Genomic DNA, 20066 nt, shown 5'->3' with positions numbered 1-20066 from the left:
GGGTGTGTGTATGTAAAGATAAATACAGACACGGAGGAGCTTAGTATATAGATGAAGTCTTCTTAGCTTTTAAAAACAAAATGAAATCCTACCTTGCTTACCCAGTAATATATCAATATCACAACTACATCCCCATATTACTGTTCATCAATCTACTTAAATACATGCACTTTATATCATGTGATACACACGAAAGACACATGCAGCATATTTACACTTTAAAACCCAACACGGCAGGTGCAAGCGGTCTCCCCAGACATTTCTCTGCAATTCCCATAAATCCGTAATTATTTCCAAGCCTCCTAAGTCTTCAAAAGTCATAACAACATGAGCACCGTCTCCCTGGACAACCTCACCTCTAATTTCACGCCGCCCCACCATTCTGGTTACACGGTAATTTGTTTTCCGTGTTGACTGCGAGCTCTTTGTTTAAAACTCTGTGTGGTTATAAAAACAGCAATAAACTTCTCTGGGGACGATACTGTCACACAAATATAACTTCGTGAAGATAAAGTCCTAGAGAAGGCAGGCCTGGGACACAAGGGATACACGGGCATCAACGGCATGAACGGCTGACCCATGAACCACGTGCAGGGTGGGGTGCGGAACTCCACATGGCAGACAGCCTGAGTGTGACTTCCAGTCGGCCCTGAGGACCCGCGACTCCTCCTGATCTGGGGTTCTGCGTGCCCGGCTTCAGGCCACCTGGATGGTGTTGGGCTGTAGCATTTACTACTGAAAGACACCCGTCTGTAAGTGGACCCACGCGGTTCAAACCCACGTTATTCAGGGGTCCGCTGCAGAGATCACTGCTGTTTGATGGGAAGAAGGGCGTGTAGACGCTAATCGTGTACCTGCTCGATCATTAGGGAGGCTGAGCCACCTTGAAACATCCTTTGTCCACCTGTGCTTTCATAAACCGCCTGTTTGAACTCTGCCCATCTCTGAGAGGTGTCCACCCTGATCTCACTGATTTGTAAACACCTCTTTGTAAACAGGACTCCTCCGTCACTGAGGCAGTGAGGTGGGCAGAATAAGGGTCCCAGAAGCCTCGCCTCCCAGCCCCAGCACATGTGAACGTATCACCTCACACTGCAACGGGGAAGAACCTCGTGTTTCATCAGAATCAATCACCAAAGGGATGTTGCCTATAAGCTTTAATTACATATAACGGCCCATCTCTGGGAACCTTTGTTTCACTCACAGAAACCGTCTCACCAGGCCCACCCGTGAATGACTGCGGGCAGCGGAAATTCACACATCCCCTCCGGAGGCCGATGGGAACCAGGAAGTGCGTGACCTTACGCCCTCCCCGTTGAGTATGAAAGGGGCCTGAAGCCTAATTCAGGCAAGGCTGCGGGTGGTGCGTACACTCGCGTTCTTCTTAGTTTGCTGGATTTCCGAATAAAGTCATTCCTGCCCCAACAACTCGTCTCTGGATTCCTGGCCTGAGTGAGGCACACAGGACGAGCTTGTCTAACAAACTGGGGGACTCATCAGGAGTCTCGCTTGCTCGTGTCCAGCCAGCCCAGCCAGGGAACTTTCGGGTAAGGAGGGCCCTGGCAGCTGCCTGGACCACTTGTCCTGAGGATCCGCATCCTCCCCACAAAGTTCCCTGAAACAGCACCAGCCACCCCAGCGCTCAGCAGCGGGAGCAAGGAATCAAAGCTGGGGAGCCACACGGACTCCATATACCAGGGTGAGTCGCTCCGGTGTGTACATCCGGGAACTGCTTCCTCTCCATTTGAGCTTGTTTTTCTAGAGTAAGCCAGTTTGTTTCGTAGCCATATTTGAGTGGGGCACCCTGCTGGAGAGAGGAAAGAGGTGCTGGATTTGCACCACACTGAGCTGTCCTGTGAGCCGGCGGGCTGGTTTCTCGGATGCTGGCCCCTGGGCGAGCCGTTTGTGCTTTGATTCTCTTGAAAAAGAGGAAGTGTTACAACTGTCCCTGGAGAAAGTCCTCTGGGGTGCATTTTGGACCAGGATCTGAGCACAGCTCTGAACCCATGGGTGGCCGTGGCACCTGTCCGGATCTCCGCTGGGGGTCCAGGCAGGGTTACCTCGGGGCCCTGTGCACTGGTTACTGCGACTTTTGCTGCGTTAATTACGTCACTTAATGGGCTCCTGTGTTGCTGGGATACGTAAAACTCAAGACCAAACGGGGGTTTATTTAGCATTCTGCTTGTTCTTTGGTTCTTTTGGTTTCATCTTATTTGGTACTGTTTGTCCACTTACAGCCAAATCAGTTTTGTGATACTTAACTTTTATTGATATCAAATGGGGAAAAGGAAGAAAACCGGTCTGTTTTTGTCCAAGAGTGAGACATTCTGAGAAGAGGGAGGTTTGGTTCCTAAGATCACTAAAAGCTAGAAATAAAAGTGTCTTTTCCATAAATACTAGTAAAAGGGTTTAACTTGTAGACACGTGACCCTGATTTGTCCCCTCTGCCGGAAGCTCAATTTGAATCCAGTCTTTTATAACGGATGAGTTTCACACCGCTGTACCTGAATCATAGCTAACCTTTTTATGAGGTTCCAACGTTTGCATGTTTGTACATGTGTTACAGAGGTGTGGCACCAACCAGGTTAATTTGTAAAAGAAATGTTTAATTGGCTTAAAGGAAATTTAAGTGCTTACATGAATAATCAAATATAAAAAAAGTGGCCAGAATGAGTTTCAGGTTCACATGATTTAGGAAATACTCAGTAGTGAATCAGTATCTGGTGTGAAAGTTTTACTTAAGCTTGCTGGTTTGATACAGATGTCTTTATACAGTCATCAACACAAAGTATAATTATACCTAGGTTTATTAGACAATACCTTATTCCTGTTACAAAGACTGCCATCAAGAAAAATAACAATGTGGCAAAGCTGTTAAGTCAACAGAGGTAAATGAAGCCAAGGTCTTTGGAGTAAACTCTATGGGAATGATGTTTTGGGAATGTGTAACTAGATAATCCAGACTTTCATAACTTAGAAGGTAAGACTGAACTTAAAATCTTAAAGGTTCAGTTCAGTTGCCCAGTCGTGTCCGACTCTTTGCGACCCCATGAACCGCAGCACGTCAGGCCTCCCTGTCCATCACCAACTCCCAGAGTTCATCCAAACTCATGTCCATTGACTCAGTGATGCCATCCAACCATCTCATCCTCTGTCGTCCCCTCCTCCTCCCGCCCTCAATCTTTCCCAGCATCAGGGTCTTTCAAATGAGTCAGCTCTTCGCCTCAGGTGGCCAAAGGACTGGAGCTTCAGCTTCAACATCAGTCCTTCCAATGAACACCCAAGACTGATCTCCTTTAGGATGGACTGGTTGGATCTCCTTGCTGTCCAAGGGACTCTCAAGAGTCTTCTCCAACACCACAGCTCAAAAGCATTAAAATCTTAGTTAATTAGTTAAAATCTTAACGGTAAAGTGGTACGAAGCCTGACTTTTTGGTTCTCTAAGAGGACACTGTTTTCCTAAAACACTGAACTGCTTTTGGTAACTGTTTAAGTGATTCTGTATTTGCATTGATCTTTTATCAAGGGTTAAAATTTTTTCATATTTTTTACAAACTTCCCAAAGATAAAGTTCTAAGTAGGGTTCATCTGACCTGTAGCTAACGTTTGGGTTTGCCAGAGGGTCCTGGGAACACCTCAAATCACTTGTTTTCTCTCCATCTCAGAGGAACATTAAACTACCTGGGCCCACTGGGTGTGTTTGAGCTGCACGGGAGGCACTGCCAAGTGGTTGGTGATGAAGCATGCGTACATGCATCGTGGGGGTGAACGTCTCCTTAGAATGTGTCATATGGGTGAACACTGTTTAAATACACATTCTAGAATTTACACGGAACTCCTAACATCCTGGCCTATCCTGGTAAATCACATCAGTCATAATCTGCGTAATTATCTTGGTTGTCTGTCACGGGAGTAATCAGGTTTCTGCTCACTGCGGTCTGTGGTTTCACAGTGGCTTCCGAATGAGTCTGTGTTGTTCTGTGAAAAAGCAGGGAAGGATGACGACCGCTGAGTGCCAGCCATTTGTGCCCCTGCACCCGGGAAAACAGAAGGAAGGGAGTGAGTGAGGGCTGGTGCTTCAAACCGCGACCGCTCTGAGCAGACGCCCCAGCCGCTCTGGCTGTCGCGCCAACATACCTGCCCCCTTTCCACCCAGCCCCAGTTCCTGACGCTGGGGCCCAGAACTCCCGGCCCCCATGAGGACCAGTTAGAAAATCCTGTGTTAGTTTCTAGGGAGCAGGGACTTGGTGGAGTATCGCTGTCTAAGAGCCAACAGGGAGTCTAACGTGAGCCAGGAGCCACTCCCGGGGCAGGGCGGCTCCCCTTACATCATTACCTCCTAGGGGCTTAAATGCAAACCACCAGCCGGTTGGCTTCCCCAGACTTCTTTAATTGGGAAGGTCACAGCCCTCCTTATGAGGAGGGTCCGCTACACCTGAAGGCCACTCGGCAGCGCCCAGATCTGAACCAAACTGGGGGCCAGCGAGGGAAGGGGCCCTACTAGACCCCTACGTATCAGTGCCTCTCAGCAGGGCCTTGCAAAGGGGAACCAAAGCAAACCAAAAGAGTTTGAACAATAATCAAGAACTTCAGCCAAACAAATGAAGACCTCGCTGAACTTTTGCAAAGAATTTATTGGGCCTACAGACATCATACTAAAGCAGATCCCAAGGCCCTGGAAATATATGAATGGTCAATTTGACCTTCTGGGGCAAACTGCCTCGGATACCAGGAGGAAGTTGCAAAAATCAGATGGTACATTTGGAATGAACCCTTCTCAATTGGTAGATGTTGCTTTTATAAAGTATTCAACAGGGAACAACAAAGGAGAAATACAAAACAAAAGCCATTTTCTGGCAGTGACGCTGGATTTTTGGAAGGCGGTAACTCTAAAGAGAAGCAAGTCCCACTAGAACAGTGCGCCCACTGTGAGGAGGAGCAACACTGGAGAACAGATTGCCCTCTGCTGAAACAGAAGGAGAACAATTAAAGATGAGAGCCTCTCACACAATGTTGACAGAGAGACACGCGCGGAAGAGGCCCAGGGGCTCCCTTGGCCTTGAGGCACCTCACACCCACGGGAGCCCGGAGACACTGACATGGGGAGTGAGCTGATTAACTCCTGACAGATTTCACCCTGGAGTTTTCACTGGAACAGCTTGACATCAGAGTCCCACCAGAACACACTTTAAGCCTACAGATGGAGCTCGTGAAAATCCCAGAAAAGCAGACAGAGCTCTTTCCCCCAGGGTCTTAAACATAACCCAAAGACCACTGTCAGACGTCCCCAGATGGAGACTCAACACAGAGGAACCTGCCCACCGAGGACTGAAGAGAGACTTGACTCACGTGCCTTGCACTGCAAAATCGCAGATAACCTGCTGGTGTTTGTGGACAGCTGCAGGATGGGTGGAAGTATATCCCACCTGGAGGCAGTCTGCGGTGGTTAAAGCCTTCCCTGGGGAAATCATCCCCTGATTCGCATCAAGGCGCTAAAACAACTCATATCCTGGAGTCCACAGTCAACAGGAAAAACCAAGGAAACCAATCATACCTCGAAGAGGAACGCCGCTAAAATTTCGAGAGACATTTAGCTTGGGGTAAGCCCTTGCCAACTGCCCTGTTACAGGTCAGGGGCTCCCAGAAGCAGGCTTAAACGAAGCCCCTGTAGAATGCTGTACGGTAAGCCATTCCAACCGTCCGCAGAGACAGGAGAATCCCAGTGCTAGAAGGCCTGGTGGCTGCAAAGCATATTCAAAGGCTGGGCTCGACACTAGTCATGGAGCTGCCTGCAACAGGCCTGCCCGTCCATGAAGCAGACGGTAATTCCACTGTAGCTGGAGAAGCAGCAACCAACCTGTATAACTGTGTCCAAACAGCACAGGAATTTAGGGCATGCATCAGGAACTGGAAGCAAAACCTCGAGCTTAACTACAGATTAGACAAAGTGCCAAGAGGTTTCACTGGTTCAAACAGCTGCAGATTAAAGGGACTGACTAGAGACCTAAGGCGGACTCGTCGCCTCGGTTCAGCAGAATGGCCTTTGCTCCTCTACCCACAGGAGTGTGGGAGGGACGCTGACAGTCGGGCAATAACAGGAGAGACTCTGTTCTCTCACAAGTTTATCACCAAAGGGCCGTTGCCGAGAAGCTTGACTCACAAATAACGGCCCATCTCTGGGGACCCTGCCTCCCAGGAATCCTCCTGACCAGGCCCACGTGTGAATGGCTTCTGGAGGAAGAAATTCACATACCCCCGATGAGGCTGATGGGAACCAGGAAGTGTCTGACTTTGCTCCCTCCTCTTTTCATATAAAAGAATTCTAGCTCAGGCACGATGGTTCTTTGGAGCAGGAACCCACCATCTTCTCAGTTTGTTGGCTTTTTGATTCAAGTCGCTGTTCCTTGTCCCAGCAACCTGTCTGGATTACTGGCCTGTTGAGCAGCGAGCAGTATGAGCTTAGACTTGAGGACAACACGGCAGGGGGGGCCCTGCAGATGCAGCTAGGAGCACATGCCTGGGAGTGCAGCCTGCATCATCCAGGTGGGTTCGATCTCATCAAAGTCCTCAAGAGGAAAACCCCCCCACCTGCGGTCAGGGGGCCGTGATCGAGGAGGAACGCTGGGAGCGAGGCTGCGTGGCTGGCTGTGAATGAACACGAAGGGGGCTAAAGTCAAGGAGTGCAGGCAGCCTTGAGAAGCTGAAGAGGTAAGGAGACAGCTTCTCCCCTAAAGGCTCCAGAAAGCCCCACCAACACCTTGGTGTTAACCCAAGGAGGCCTAATGCAGACTTGACCTCCAGAACTATAAGGTAATAAATGTGTGTTGTGATAAGCCAAGAGGCTTGTGGTAATTTGCTTCTGCAGCAATAGGAAACTCACATTGGTAGAGAATCTATTTTCCTGACATGTGGGAGCCTTAATGGTTAAGTCATCACACTTCTGGGCTTGCCTGGCAGCTCAGTGGTAAAGAATCCGCCTGTGCATGCAGAAGAATGTGGGTTTGATCCCTGGTCCGGGAGGATCCCCTGGAGACGGAAATGGCAGCCCACTGCAGTACTCTTGTCCAGGAAAATCCCGTGGACAGAGAAGCCTGGTGGGGTACAGTCCTTGGGGTCGCAAAGAGTCAGACACGACCGCGTGACTGAACAGTAGCAGCAGCATCACACTCATCCTTACGGAGGGTTCTGCTCCGAGGACGACACTTGGAAAAGCCCACCCCACTGCCCCCGTCCATTCAGGCTGCTGTAACAAATCCCACGCACTGAGCAGCTTATGAACAACAAGATCTGATGGCTATGCAGGCTGGGAAGCCCAGGATGGAGGCACCTGCAGACCTGGTGTCCGGAGAGAGCTCCCTTCTCGGTCTGCAGACCCTGACTCCCTCTCCTGGCAGAAGGGGACAGAGCCCTGCGCGTGTCACACGCCTACCAGTGCTGGCGGGGGTCCCAGCTGACAGCCTGCACCAGCTGCTGGATGCCTGAGGGACTCAGGCCCCCACCTTCGAGACTTCCCAGGAACACCCCCGAGCCTTCTCTTTTTTTTTTTTTGGACAAAAGCAGTCTCAGCCTGCCCGGGCCAAGCACCACCCATCTGCCGCGGTCCTGTCTGAAATCTCCACGGCTGGCTTGTGGCCTTGGCCAAGCACCACCCATCTGCCGCGGTCCTGTCTGAAATCTCCACGGCTGGCTTGTGACCTTGGCCAGGCACCACCCATCTGCCGCGGTCCTGTCTGAAATCTCCACGGCTGGCTGGTGACCTTGGCCAGGCACCACCCACCTGCCGCGGTCCTGTCTGAAATCTCCACGGCTGGCTTGTGACCTTGGCCAGGCACCACCCACCTGCCGCGGTCCTGTCTGAAATCTCCACGGCTGGCTTGTGACCTTGGCAGAAAGGCTTCCATTTTTCAGAGTCCAAAGATCTGGGTTCAAGACCCAACACTTACAAGCTGACAGGAGTGCTAACCAAGTAGCTGCTCAGAGCTTCTGCTTCCTCACCCAGGAAGCGGGAATAAGAGCGTGTACGTACACAGGGAGACCCCTCGTTAACAGCGCTGTGGACACTGCACAGTGACCGACGGTAGTGCTTACCAACATCAGCAACCAGTCTTTCCCGGACGCCGGCACTCCTCCGGGGTGCCCCGCTGCGTTCACACGGCTCATCGCCAGCAGCCAGTTCTGCCTGCAGCCCACGCCCTGCAGGTCCTGTTCCCGGAGGTCCGAGTGCCGGCCCGTACTGCAGGCCCCGCCCCTCCAGGACATCAGGAAACCCACTAACTCTTCACGGGAAAACACCTGTGATCGCTGAGCAGAAAACGCTCCAACAAAGTCCAAGCTCAAACTAAAAGCAGCCTCATCTTATCTTATTAAAATGACGTTTGGTCTCGCATTGTGAAAGAGAAAAACAGGCTTCAACGAAAGCCCTTTTTAAACAGTAAGTGGCAACTAACACACCCACCTCATTTCAGATAATGAAATCTTTCTTTAATAAATACATTAACTCATAAACTTTTTAATAGATTATACTGCTTTAAAACACTGAAGTAGTTCACTGAACCCTAGTGATTCCTTATAAACTGCAGGTCAACGTGACCTAATTCCACTGCCAGCTACACGCTGGAGACAGCATCGCAGCACGTGAGGGAGACGGGTTCGGCAATGACCGTAACGCCACAGAGAGGAAAAATGTTAGGAAATCTCTAGATGCCCATTATCAACTGAATAAATTTAAAAAACTAAAATATATGCATATAATAGAACACCAACCACAGCAAACGTGAAGGAACTACAGCCACACAAATCAAGACAGGGAAATCTTGTTAACGTGACAGTGAAGAGATGAATACACACACACAATGTTAGTCACTGCTGCTAAGTCACTTCAGTCATGTCTGACTCTGTGTGACCCCATAGACGTCAGCCCACCAGGCTCCCCCGTCCCTGGGATTCTCCAGGCAAGAACACTGGAGTGGGTTGCCATTTCCTTCTCCAATGCATGAAAGTGAAAAAGTCAAAGTGAAGTCGCTCAGTCATGTCCGACTCTTAGCGATCCCATGGACTGCAGCCTACCAGGCTCCTCCATCCATGGGATTTTCCAGGCAAGAGTACTGGAGTGGGGTAAATCGTGTCCAACTTTTTTGAGGCCCCATGGACTGTAGCCTGCCAGGCTCCTCTGTTCATGGAATTCTCCAGGCAAGCAGACACTGGAGTGGGTAGTCATTCCCTTCTCCAGGGGATCTTCCTGACCCAGGATCTAACTGGGTCTCCTGCACTGCAGGAGGGTCCTTTACCATCAGAGCCCCCAGGGGAGGTCCTGGTGGGAACAGACCCCACACACCCCAACTCAAAGTCTGCATGTAGCAACAAAGATCCCTCAGGCGGCACGGAAGATCCTGCAGGCCACAACTAAGACCCAGGACAGGCAAATAAAAAAAGTCTTTTTAAGTGAAACTTGAGAAGGACTAACTTGTTACCAGCAGGCAACCGTGAGGACCAGGAGCGGTGTTTTCCGGGTCCCATTTGTCAACATCCTGAGGACCACAAACATCCTGAGCACCCAAGAAGGACTCAGAGGGAAGGAGAAATGAAGGAGAACTGACGGAGGTCCCAGGTGCCAAGCCTGTGATGTAACAGAGGCTCCTGGCTGGCCGAGAGGGCAGGGTCTAGACAGAGGACAGCACAGGGTGGGCCAGGGAAAGCTGGCACAGAGATGCCCGCCGTGCGCCCTGAAAAGGACCCCAACCAGAAGTGCCTCCCACGAGAGCCCCACGATCCCGTAAAGGCCACCTCTTCTGCATGAGGCACAGGAGGTATCACTAAAGCACCCTCACTAGTGAGGGGCAGACAGACGACAGAGAATGGGAAGAGCAGAAGTTTAAAGCAAGAACCCTAAAGGGCGCTCCCGGGCGGACAGGGCCCCGGGGGAGGACAGGCTGGAGACCTGGGCTGACGCTAAATGTCCGAAAAAGACAGGCCCCGGGGCCAAGCCCCCACTCCCCAGGGTCTGTCCCTGTTGCCTTTACAGCTTGGGTCTGCTGCTGCTAAGTCGCTTCAGTCGTGTCCAACTCTGAGCGACCCCATAGACGGCAGCCCACCAGGCTCCCCGTCCCTGGGATTCTCCAGGCAAGAACACTGGAGTGGGTTGCCATTTCCTTCTCCAATGCATGAAAGTGAAAAGTGAAAGTGAAGTCACTCAGTCGTGCCTGACTCTTAACAACCCCATGGACTGCAGCCCACCAGGCTCCTCCGTCCATGGGATTTTCCAGGCAAGAACACTGGAGTGGGTTGCCATTGCCTTCTACACAGCTTGGGTCAGGAAAGCTTTTTTAAAAAACTCAGGGACTTTCCTGGTGGCTCAGTGGCTGGGAATCCGCCTGCCAATGCAGGGGATACCGGTTGGATCCCTAGTCTGGGACGACCCCACGTGAAAGGAGCGACACAGCCCAAGAGCCAAAACTCCCAACGTGCGCGCATCCCAGTGCCGGCGCTCTTCAACAAGAGGAGCCCCCGCTCCACAACAGACACCCAGCGCAGCTCCAGATCCAGACAGACAGACGGCTGTCTGAGGGCCTGCCTGCGGACACTCTGCTCTGGGAGCGGCCTTCACGTCCGTCTAGAGAGCGCCGACTCAGCCGGTCACGAGCCACCTAGAGGCTGCCCTCTTGAGTTGCTCAACACACCCCGCTGAGTACCTGCTCCAGGCCAGCCCGGCTGGCACTGCCAAGATGCCAGGGGCGCCGCTCCGGACGTGGGAGGAGAAGGGAGGAGACGAGCCTCAGCGGACAGGGCTGGAGGCAGTGGGCAGGAGGGGACAGCCGATGGCGCCAGGCCTCTCGGCGTGACAAGGCGACTCCCTCCTGCGCATCCCAGCAGACTTCTTTCTGGTCTGAACTTGGTCCCCCTACACCAAGGCCCCGGCCTTGAAACAGAACCGACGGGACAGCACCAGAACAGCCTCTTGCTTTTGTTAATTAAAGGCTGAAGAGCAGAAGGTGAAGACAGCCATGAATGAAATGATGAACAGTGACAAGAAATAAAAGGAAAAGGAATAAATTCAAGACGCGGTGGCCAGAGCGTCATAAAATAAATGAAAAATTATACGGCCACGTTTACGATTAGCTGCCTCCTGTATTCCAGACTCATGGAGTAAGCAGGCAAACCGTGTGGTGACTCGGTTTACAGCTCATCAACCCCTCGTCCGCCAGCAGAGGCATCACGCAGGGTCTCCTCTGGGCTCAATAGCAGTTTCCTGAAACGTGAACTAAATTAGGGACTGATTTACCATCCACTCATTCCAACCACAGCGATGCTCCCCAGATTTCGAAAATATGCTCAGAAGGAGCGAGTTTTCCAAGGAAATTAACTTTAGAGGGCTTCAGAGGGAGATGCACGGAGTGCAGTCATTACGACAGCACACAGCTCCACCGCCCCTCCGCCCAGAGTCGCGTGCAGGCCCACGTGGCCCCCCAGGACCCACACCGGAGGGGATCCGGGCTGTCCCACCGTCAGCACCCACGCCCGCCACGCAACGGTGCCACCCGCCCAGTCCCACAAGCTCTCAGCCGCCTCCTGTCCCCGCCCGGCCACCAGCTCCCCGCCAAAGGGACTGGATTCGTCTCCTGTCACACTCCTTGGGGCCCCGGGAGCCGACAGAGATGAGAAGTTACTGAGCCAGCCACTTCACAGATGGCTCTAATACGTCTTAGAAATGAGGGTTCTGACAATAAACTCGTCCCTCCCTTTATGCTGATGGTAAAGAAGTTTTTTCCCCGTGAAAAACCAGTGAAACACAATACTGGAAACCGACTGTGCTTCAGTTGAAAGAACACGGCAGCGGGATGGACTCACAGAGCACCGCCTCCACAGTGTGGCCCAGGGGCGGGGCGGGGCGCGCAGGGGTGCAGGGGTCCACAGGACAGGACCCGCCAGGCCAGGGCACGCAGCGTGGGCTGGCACCGGGAGGACTCGACTGCAGACCTGGAAGCCGCTGAGGGTAAATCCCCCTCGTTCTCGTCACAAGAAACAAGTCTGTAACTGCGTGGTGATGAATGTTAACCAACTCACGGGTCGTTCCGTGATCTGCACGCACACGGAACCCTCACGCTGCACACCAGAAACCAACATGCTGATTACATCTCAATAAAAACACCAGAAACCAACATGCCGATTACGTCTCAATAAAGACACCAGAAACCAATATGCTGACTACGTCTCAATAAAAAGCAAGGAGGGGCTCCCCTGGTGGCCCAGCGGTAAAGAATCTGCCTGCCAACGCGGGAGATGTGGGTTCGATCTCTGGTCCAGGAAGACCCCACAGGCCACGGGGCAACTAAGCCCGGGCACCCCAACCACTGAGCCTGTGCTCTGAGCCCAGGACCTGCTCGACTGAAGCCCACCTGCCCAGAGCCCGTGCTCCCCAACAAGAGACGCCACCGCCACGAGGAGCACACTCACTGCAGTGAGCGCAGCCCCCACCCGCCACGAGAGAACGTGTGAGCAGCAGAGAAGACCCACTGCAGCCAAAATTCCAAATAAGAAATCAAAACACACACTGGGGCGTCCCTGGTGGTCAGTGGGCATGACTCGGAGCTCCCGACGCAGGGCTCGACCCCCACACGCCACGCAGCACCCAGAAAAGACGGACGAACGGGGGCAGGGAGGGGAAGCCTTCTGAAATCAACAGGGGAGAGGCCAGCACAGCAGGCGGCCGTCACCACCTCCCTCCTCCCCACTCCTCCTGACTTTGCTCCAGGCTTGCGCTGTGCCCTCTCACCTCTCCGGTCATCCGTCCGGCCCAGAGGACGATCCCGACTCCTCTGTGCTCCCCAAAGCCCCGCGCTCCACCGGCCTTCTTCCCAGCACGTGGGGAAGCACACGTGTCTCCCGTGAACACGCACACAGCTGCCTCCAGGCTGAACCGCCTCCGGCTCTCGAGCACACACGCGCCACCTCACTTTAAAGGGTCTGCCACAAAAATCAGCCCCCACCTCCAGGCCTCACACCCAGTCCATGGTGTCCCGTCCTCCGCCAGGACATCACCCTCTGCAGGCACACGGGTAAAACGCATGAGGCTCGTCCTGCCTGTGCAACTTCTGCCAACCAGCGGCCTCCTGGCTCCCCCTGGAACCCTCCTGCGGGGTCTAGTGCACCACACCCACTCCTTCCCAGACGTCCTCTCCAAGAACACCGACCCAGAAACCACCCTTGCCGCCTCCTGGAAGCCCACCACGTTAGGTGGGTCTCCAGGTCCACCGGGACCTCCAAACCCGCCCCCCATGTCTATGCCCACCCCAGGCCGCTGTCCCCACCAGGGAGCGCCGCCCCGGCCTCCAGGGCAGTCAAGCGGCTCCCCCACGCCTCCCGTCTGCCGGGCTGGTGTGCTGCCCTCAGGGGACACTAGGGCTCCCCATGCCGGGGGCCGGCCCACCCCGGCCTGCTCGCCACCCCCTCACCCACACGCCCAGGGCCTCTTCTGTCCCTGTGCTGCCCACACTGTGTCTCCAAGGCTAGCAGAAGTGTTCACGGGAAGAAGGCTCGTGGCAAACCCGCCGCGAGGAGTGTGAGGGAGCAGGGGGAAGGCGGACGGCCACGGGCGCATCTGAGGAGCGCGGAGCGGACCGGTCTGACCCCACAGCACAGTCAAGCTCGAGGGCGCAGAGCAGCGCAGGGCCACCGCCTTCCTCTGCCGGCCAGTGAGCTGCAGACCCGGGGCGGAGGGATGCCCGGGGACGGGCCACGGAGATCAGGGCACTAATGCAGTCAGGAGCCCAGGAACGCAAGGGGCAGCATGGCCGGAAAGGGCCTGCCCTGGGCCGACAGGCCTGAGTCCCAAGCCAGCTGGAGCCCGGAGGGGCTGCCCCGGGGCCCCATGCCTGGCCACACCAGTGATCACGGGAGCCTCAGCCCTGAGTTCTCGTGACTCTGGCAAGAGGACCCATGACTGTTCTAAACTAAGCTCACCAACAGCTCCATGCACCCTCTCACCTGCAGAGCTTGGGCTGAACCCCCCCAAAGAGGAACCAGCATCAGAGAGAGGGAACAGGAGGAAGGGCACTCAGCACCGAAGTTCCCTGTAGTGCGGCCCCGGAATGGAAAAGCCCAGGCTGCCCGTCCCTCGGGGCCTCCTGATCCTCTGCCTCCCTTCTGTGGTCGGCGGGGGGCAGGTGGGGGGGTATGTAGGGGTGGGGCCTAGAAGCTGCCCCCTCACCCCTGGAGAAAGGAAGTCAGCAGGCAAGAGACCAGGTCCCGACCCCAGCCTGGGGCCAGGCCATCACAGACCGCACAGCATCCCGCTGCCCTGAGGACTACAGCCCGGCAGAGGAGGCGCTCAGCGCGCACTGCAGGGAGGCAGCACTCCGTCCAAGGCTCCACCGCCCCCTGGGGCGCGGAACCAACTCCTGCCTGGGGATGCGGTTCACAGCCACTAACCCCGACTCCTCCCGAGGGAGGGCCAGGCACTCGGTCCCGGGCACTCCTCCGGCCGAGCATCCCCTGTGGAGCCAGCCTCTCCAAGGCTGGGACCCCACTGCACCCAGAGGGCCCACGGGCCAGTCCTCACGCGGCCTGTGTTCAACGGAGGAGCGGGCAAGCCCGGGGGAAGGAAAGACGGAGCGGCTGCAGAGGGCACGGTGAGGGCGGGCGTCACTCCCAGCCAGGTCACCGAGCCCTCCTCATCTGAGCTGCTCTCAGCCAGGCGGGGCCGCCCTGACGGGGGCAGAGAAGTGAGATGTGGGGAGCTGCGGGCCGGGTGCCTGGCCTGTTTATCTCCACCCACGACCTCCGCGCGCCTTCATGACGCTCGGAGGAGAGAAATAGTTCCTCCAGCTCTTGTTTTTAAAAAGTTTAAAAAACAAAGAACAAGTCCAAAATCATCAGAGATTTATTTTTAAGTCACTTTTGTCCTCGTCTAAAAATTAACCCAAAAGGGTCCAGATTTCCTACATTAGACAGAAATGTAAGTGCAGGGGGTGGGGGGGAATTTTCACTTTAACTTTTTCAAAATGTCTCCAGACAAAATAAAAGGCATTTAATAACATAAAACGTGACCACTGGGAAACCGTATATTTAGCAGAAGCCCACCCTCACTTGTGTCCACGGCCCTCATCAGAGCAAGACCACCTCCACTCAGGTGGGGGAGGGGGTGGGTTGGGGCGGGCCAGAGAAATCCACTCCCCTGAAACACAAGGTCGCTGCCAGAGCACAGACTCCCAGGCTCCCCATGACAGGAAAACAGGAACAGACGATCCGAACAGCCACTCTGAAAGCACAGCAAGAAAACCACCCCGGTTTATAAAAACACAGGCCGGGGGGCTGGGGGACAGCAGCTCAGAACCCCTGAGGAGACAGGCAGGGCCTCCCGGTGGCTCCTGGACCCCAGAGGACACAGAAGACCCCTCCCAGCTCAGTCCCAGGCCCTGAGGACTGAAGACGCTTTGCAGAGGTTACCAGCAAGGGCCCAGCCCGCCCAGCCTCCCCAGCACATCTCCCTGACCGCCCCCACGGGGCTTTCCTGCGGCTGCGGGAACAAATGACCACAAACTTGCCGCCTTACAACACACACCCGTCATCCCAAAGCTCCAGAGGTCGGAGGCCGGCACAGGTCCCCCAGGACTAAAGTCATTCTGGAGGGGACCCTGGGAGACCCATCTCCCGCTCACCCAGCTTGTCAGTAGAACTCAGTTTCAAGCGGGTGCAGGACCAAGGCCCTCATCTTCCTGCTGGTCGAGGGCAGAGGCGGACCCCGGTTCCTAGAGGCCCCCACGAGCCCTGCCTCGGGGCCCCCTCCTGCATCCTCAAAACCAGTAACCGCAGATGAGACGGAGCCACGTGCCCCATCTCCGACGCCTTTAATAACTGCTCAGACTACAGTGGGTCCCCCAGATGCTCCAGGACAGCTTCTCCATCTCAAGGGCAGCTGACAAGCGACCGAAATTCCACCTACGACCCTGATTCCCCTCTGCCACAGAACCGACGCTTTACAAGCTCTGGAGAGAACATGGACATTTTGGTGGGGCGGGGGGGGGATCATTCTGCAAACCACATGCCCCCCACTCAGGCCAGAACCCTGGGGGTCACCCCAACCCCCCAGCACCCCGTCCATCAGGGACCCCTGCGAGGCCCGTCACAGCCTAGGCCCTGAGCCTGCTCTCGGGAGGACGATGTGACCTCACCACTCAGTGACGGGGACCAGGACACAAGTCCTCCCCAGGCCCCTCTCACCGCTCCTCACTTCCTCCGCCGAGTCTCCCTATAGGAATGCTCTGACCCTGACCCGCACCTCCAGGTGGCAGGCTGGCCCCTGCAGCCCTGGGTCCCTGCTTAGACAAGACCTCCTCTGGGGGACGTGGCATCCTGTGGGTGCAGTGCCCGCTGCCCTGCACCCATCACCAGGCTGCGGCCGGGCAACCTGCAGACTGTGCATCTGGTGTTCAGCGGCCCTGCGGCCCACGTCCCTCTGCTCAGCGTGGTCCCTGGCACGTGGAAGATGCTCCCCGTGCTTTCTGAATGAGTTACCCACTCAACACTCCTCCCTGCAACTGCGGTGGCCAGTGGGGTGACAGTCAAGCCGGCTGGCCCGTTCACTCAGGGCCCCCTCGTGGCTCTGAGCACTGAAAGCTGACGGCCGCCAGAACCAGGACGCTGAACCGTCTTCTGGCCCGGCCCCACCAGAGCACCACGGCCTTTCCACCCGCAGTGGGGACCCTGAGCACCAACCCCCCACTGACAGACGTTGCCCTGCACAGTCAGCAGAGCGCACGCCATGTGGCACGCGAGGGGGCCACGCCGAAGGGCGGCGTGTGTTCTCACACCTGCGTGCGACGGCCTTGTCATGGCATTTAACATTAGTGTGGCAAGAACGCCAAGGCCAACAGCAGAAGCGGCGACCCCGCCCCTCCTAACTGGTCCCTGCTGTCGGCCTGGCCTCTCAGCCCCCAGTCCACCCACAACAGGGCACGGAGGCCAGGCCACGCCTCGGGCAGAGTCCTCCGAAGGCCGCTTGCTCAGAAGGAGAAACCGAGAGCCCCCGTCCTTGCCACAACCACGAGCCCCGCCTCCACACCTCATGCCCCATGACTGTCCCCCCGAGCCCCGCCCTCGGCAATGGTCACACACCCCCGCGCTTCCCCCTCAGACATCCAGGAGCGTTGCCCCCAAACCAGGGTCTCTGCACGTGCTCACCCTCTGCCGGGAACACTGTCTCCTGGCCGCCCCCCGGGCCTGTTCCCGCACCTGCTGCACACCTTGCTCAGATGTCACCTGCTCTAGGAGGGCTCGCCCGGCCCTCGTATGGTCCTGAGACCTCCCTGCCCCCCAACCGTCTGTCCCTCTTCCCTCTGTCTGGACTCCAGCCATCGCCCGACAGTTAACGTGCTCCTTAAGGCGTCACTCCCCGCCTCCCCCACTCCGCTGTGAGCGCACAGGTTCTGCTCTATTTTATTCACGGATGCATCTCTAGTACCTGGAACCGTGACTCGCACGTTAATATGGGTTAAATAAATATTTGCTGAATCAGTAAGTTATCAGGCTCTCAGAATGGGTCCAAGAGGCCCCTCTCCTCCTCATCTAAGAGATCGGGGCTCGGCCAAGCAAATATCCTCCTGGAGGTCACAGGCACTACGGTCGAGCACAGGTCCTAGGTCACAGAGGAGGACACGGACGGCCCAGAGCAACAGGGCCAAGGCGCAGGTCAGAGAGGCGGCTGACACCCGGACCGCCCAGCCCCGAGTCAGCCGTCTTCCCATCCTTCATCCAGAAGAGAAGTTTCTAAGGAACCACCAGCCAAACACACAACCTAAGGCCCAGAGCCTGCACAGAAGAGGGGCATCTCCCAGCAAGACCGCGTACGCGGCGTAAGACCTCGGCCAAATCACAGGTTCTCTCCAGGCTCATCTAGGAAACAGTTCGCATCAACCACCGCTTAATGGATTTTGCAGTAACAATGCAGGGATGAGTACGGAACACTCCCTAAACGCGCGGAGCCCACTGGTGGTGGAGAAACCAAGCACTTCCAACACCACTGAGTGTGACGCACAGGGGGGTACTTCAGTCCAGAATCAGGCCTCACCGGGAGGCGCACTGGAAGTGAGTTGTTTAAAATCCTTAGAGAAAGCCAGGCAAAGGAGAGGGAAGGGAGGAAAAGAACATTCTGGTCAGCTACAAAGGCACGAAACTGAGAGGCATCACACAGCAGGTACAGCAAGGAACCCACAAGGCCCTCAGCTCCACTGAGGGCAAAGCTCAGAGCAGGGAGGGGCGGGAGACGCGGCTGATGAGTCAAGCGGGCTCGGGTCATAGAGGGCCTTGCGCGTCCTGCAAAAAACACCGAGGCTTCTCTGCACCGCATTTCTGGGAAAACCACCACGCCTACCTCAGCGAGGCCCAGAGTGTGCTTGGAGGACAGAGGGCCTTTTATAAATTCTAAAACACCAGCGAGGGACTCCCCGGGCGGTCCACCTTCCAGCACAGGGGATGCAAGCTCGATCCCTGGTCGGGGAACTAAGACCCCACATGCCTCTTGGCCAAAAAACATAAAACAGGAGCAATATTGTAACAAATTCAACAAAGACTTTTAAAAATGAAATAAACCACCAGGGAGACAAACGTGTGCAGGGTGGTAGGAAGAGGGCCTGGCAAACGCTGACTGCAAGATGAACATCAGCCACTACTGTCAAGGAACTGTTCATTGTAAAGGGCTGTGCCATACAAAGAGCCTTTAACCGCTCTGTATTTTGTGGTGGGTGTATTCTTCCACCTTCGGGTTGCTCTGGTTGGGGCCCACACTGAAAAAAAATGCTAATTACAGGCCCCCTCACAAGAGCTGACGCAGCGGCTGGAATCGGCGGGGATCTGACCGCGCAGCGCTTGTGCAGCTGAAGCAGGTGCGCGGCCAGCAAGCCCCAAGGGAAGGCCACCTGCCGACGGGGAACGGGCACACCTCCGCAGCTCCTCCCGCCGCCGCCAGAGGTGAGGCCGCAGGAGGCAAGGGGCCCTCGGCGGCCATGCAGGCCTTCCCTCATGGGCCGGCCTCCGCGGTGCCCGCCACGGCGGGTCACAGATCCCACTCTGAGTCTGGAAGGATCTCAGGGAGCTGCTCTCTACAGTGCCTCTGCACAGCACAGACTCAAAACCCCAGAACAGGCCGGGCGGTCTCTGGCGATGCAGGATTTCACAGAAGAAACCTGAGGACAGCAGCAAGCTCCCATGGCTGCCACAGCCAGGCACCCCAGACCCACTGGCTGGGCCCCAGGGACGTCCTGCCCCAGGGCTGGGCGCCAGAAGGCCAAAGTCGTGGTCCCGGCAGGGCCCCGGCCTCCCCCAAGGCTCTGGGAAAGGATCCCACCCTACCTCTTCCAGCGTCTACTGGCTGCCAGGAATCCGCAGCTTCCCTGGTCAGTAAAGGCATCACTTCAATCTGCCTCCGCTGTCCGTGCCATCCTCCCTACATCTGTCTCTCTGGGTGCAAATTTCCCTCTTCCCCTAAGGACACCAGTCACTGGACTCGCACTCTCCCTAATCCAGAATGGCCTCATTTCTCATTTTAACTCAATTCCACCTGCAAATACCTTGTTTCCACATAAAGTCAGACTCACAGGTTCCAAAGACCTGAATTTTGGGAGGGACCCTATTGAACCCAAAGTAAAGTAAAAAAAAAAAGTAAGTAAACTGAAGCTGCTCAGTCGTGTCCGACTCTTTGTGACCCCATGGACTGTAGCTTACCAGGCTCCTCCATCCATGGGATTTTCCAGGCAAGAGTACTGGAGTAGGTTGCCACTTCCTTCTCCAGAGGATTTTCCCAACCCAGGGATCGAACCCAGGTCTCCCACACTGTAGGCAGATGCTTTACCGTCTGAGCCACCAGGGAACTCCCCTTGAACCCAAGATAAGGACAAATACCCAAGAGACACAGTTATGGATCCAAAGGTTTATTCACCATTAGAACTAACACAGAAGCTCCACTACTCTCTTGCCTCAGGGGGTGGTGAAGAATCAGAATCCATTTAGACTGAGGAGGTACCAAAATCTCAGGACCTAAAAACAACACACAAAACTGTTCTGCCAGCGGCTCCTTT

General features: G+C 55.4%; 1 protein-coding gene and 1 long non-coding RNA gene across 11 annotated transcripts in view; one reads left to right on the top strand and one right to left on the bottom strand.

Moving 5' to 3' along the window:
- The window catches only part of TBC1D22A (TBC1 domain family member 22A), a 262637-nt gene that overhangs the window by 241164 nt on the left and 1407 nt on the right, over nt 1–20066 (bottom strand). Inside the window, exon 2 of one of the 9 annotated variants that reach the window (XM_086404307.1) lies at nt 12770–20025. The exons of the other annotated variants lie outside the window; for them this stretch is intronic. The gene's annotated coding sequence lies outside the window, so the exon portion shown is untranslated. The remainder of the gene's footprint in view (nt 1–12769; nt 20026–20066) is intronic. 9 annotated transcript variants of the gene reach the window in all.
- On the top strand, nt 1504–9856 carry LOC147373277 (uncharacterized). Of its 2 annotated transcripts, none has more exons than XR_015164932.1 (2): nt 1504–1699; nt 9477–9856. It is a non-coding gene; the product is annotated as an uncharacterized LOC147373277 (long non-coding RNA). The 2 variants fall into 2 exon arrangements; XR_015164933.1 differs by lacking the exon at nt 9477–9856 and adding an exon at nt 8000–8505.

This window comes from Bos grunniens, chromosome 5 (assembly GCF_055505025.1).
Source record: "Bos grunniens cultivar Pamir isolate PY7600 chromosome 5, Bosgru_T2T1.0, whole genome shotgun sequence".
Classification (NCBI taxonomy): Eukaryota; Metazoa; Chordata; class Mammalia; order Artiodactyla; family Bovidae; genus Bos; species Bos grunniens.
This window is presented reverse-complemented; position numbering and strand designations above follow the sequence as displayed.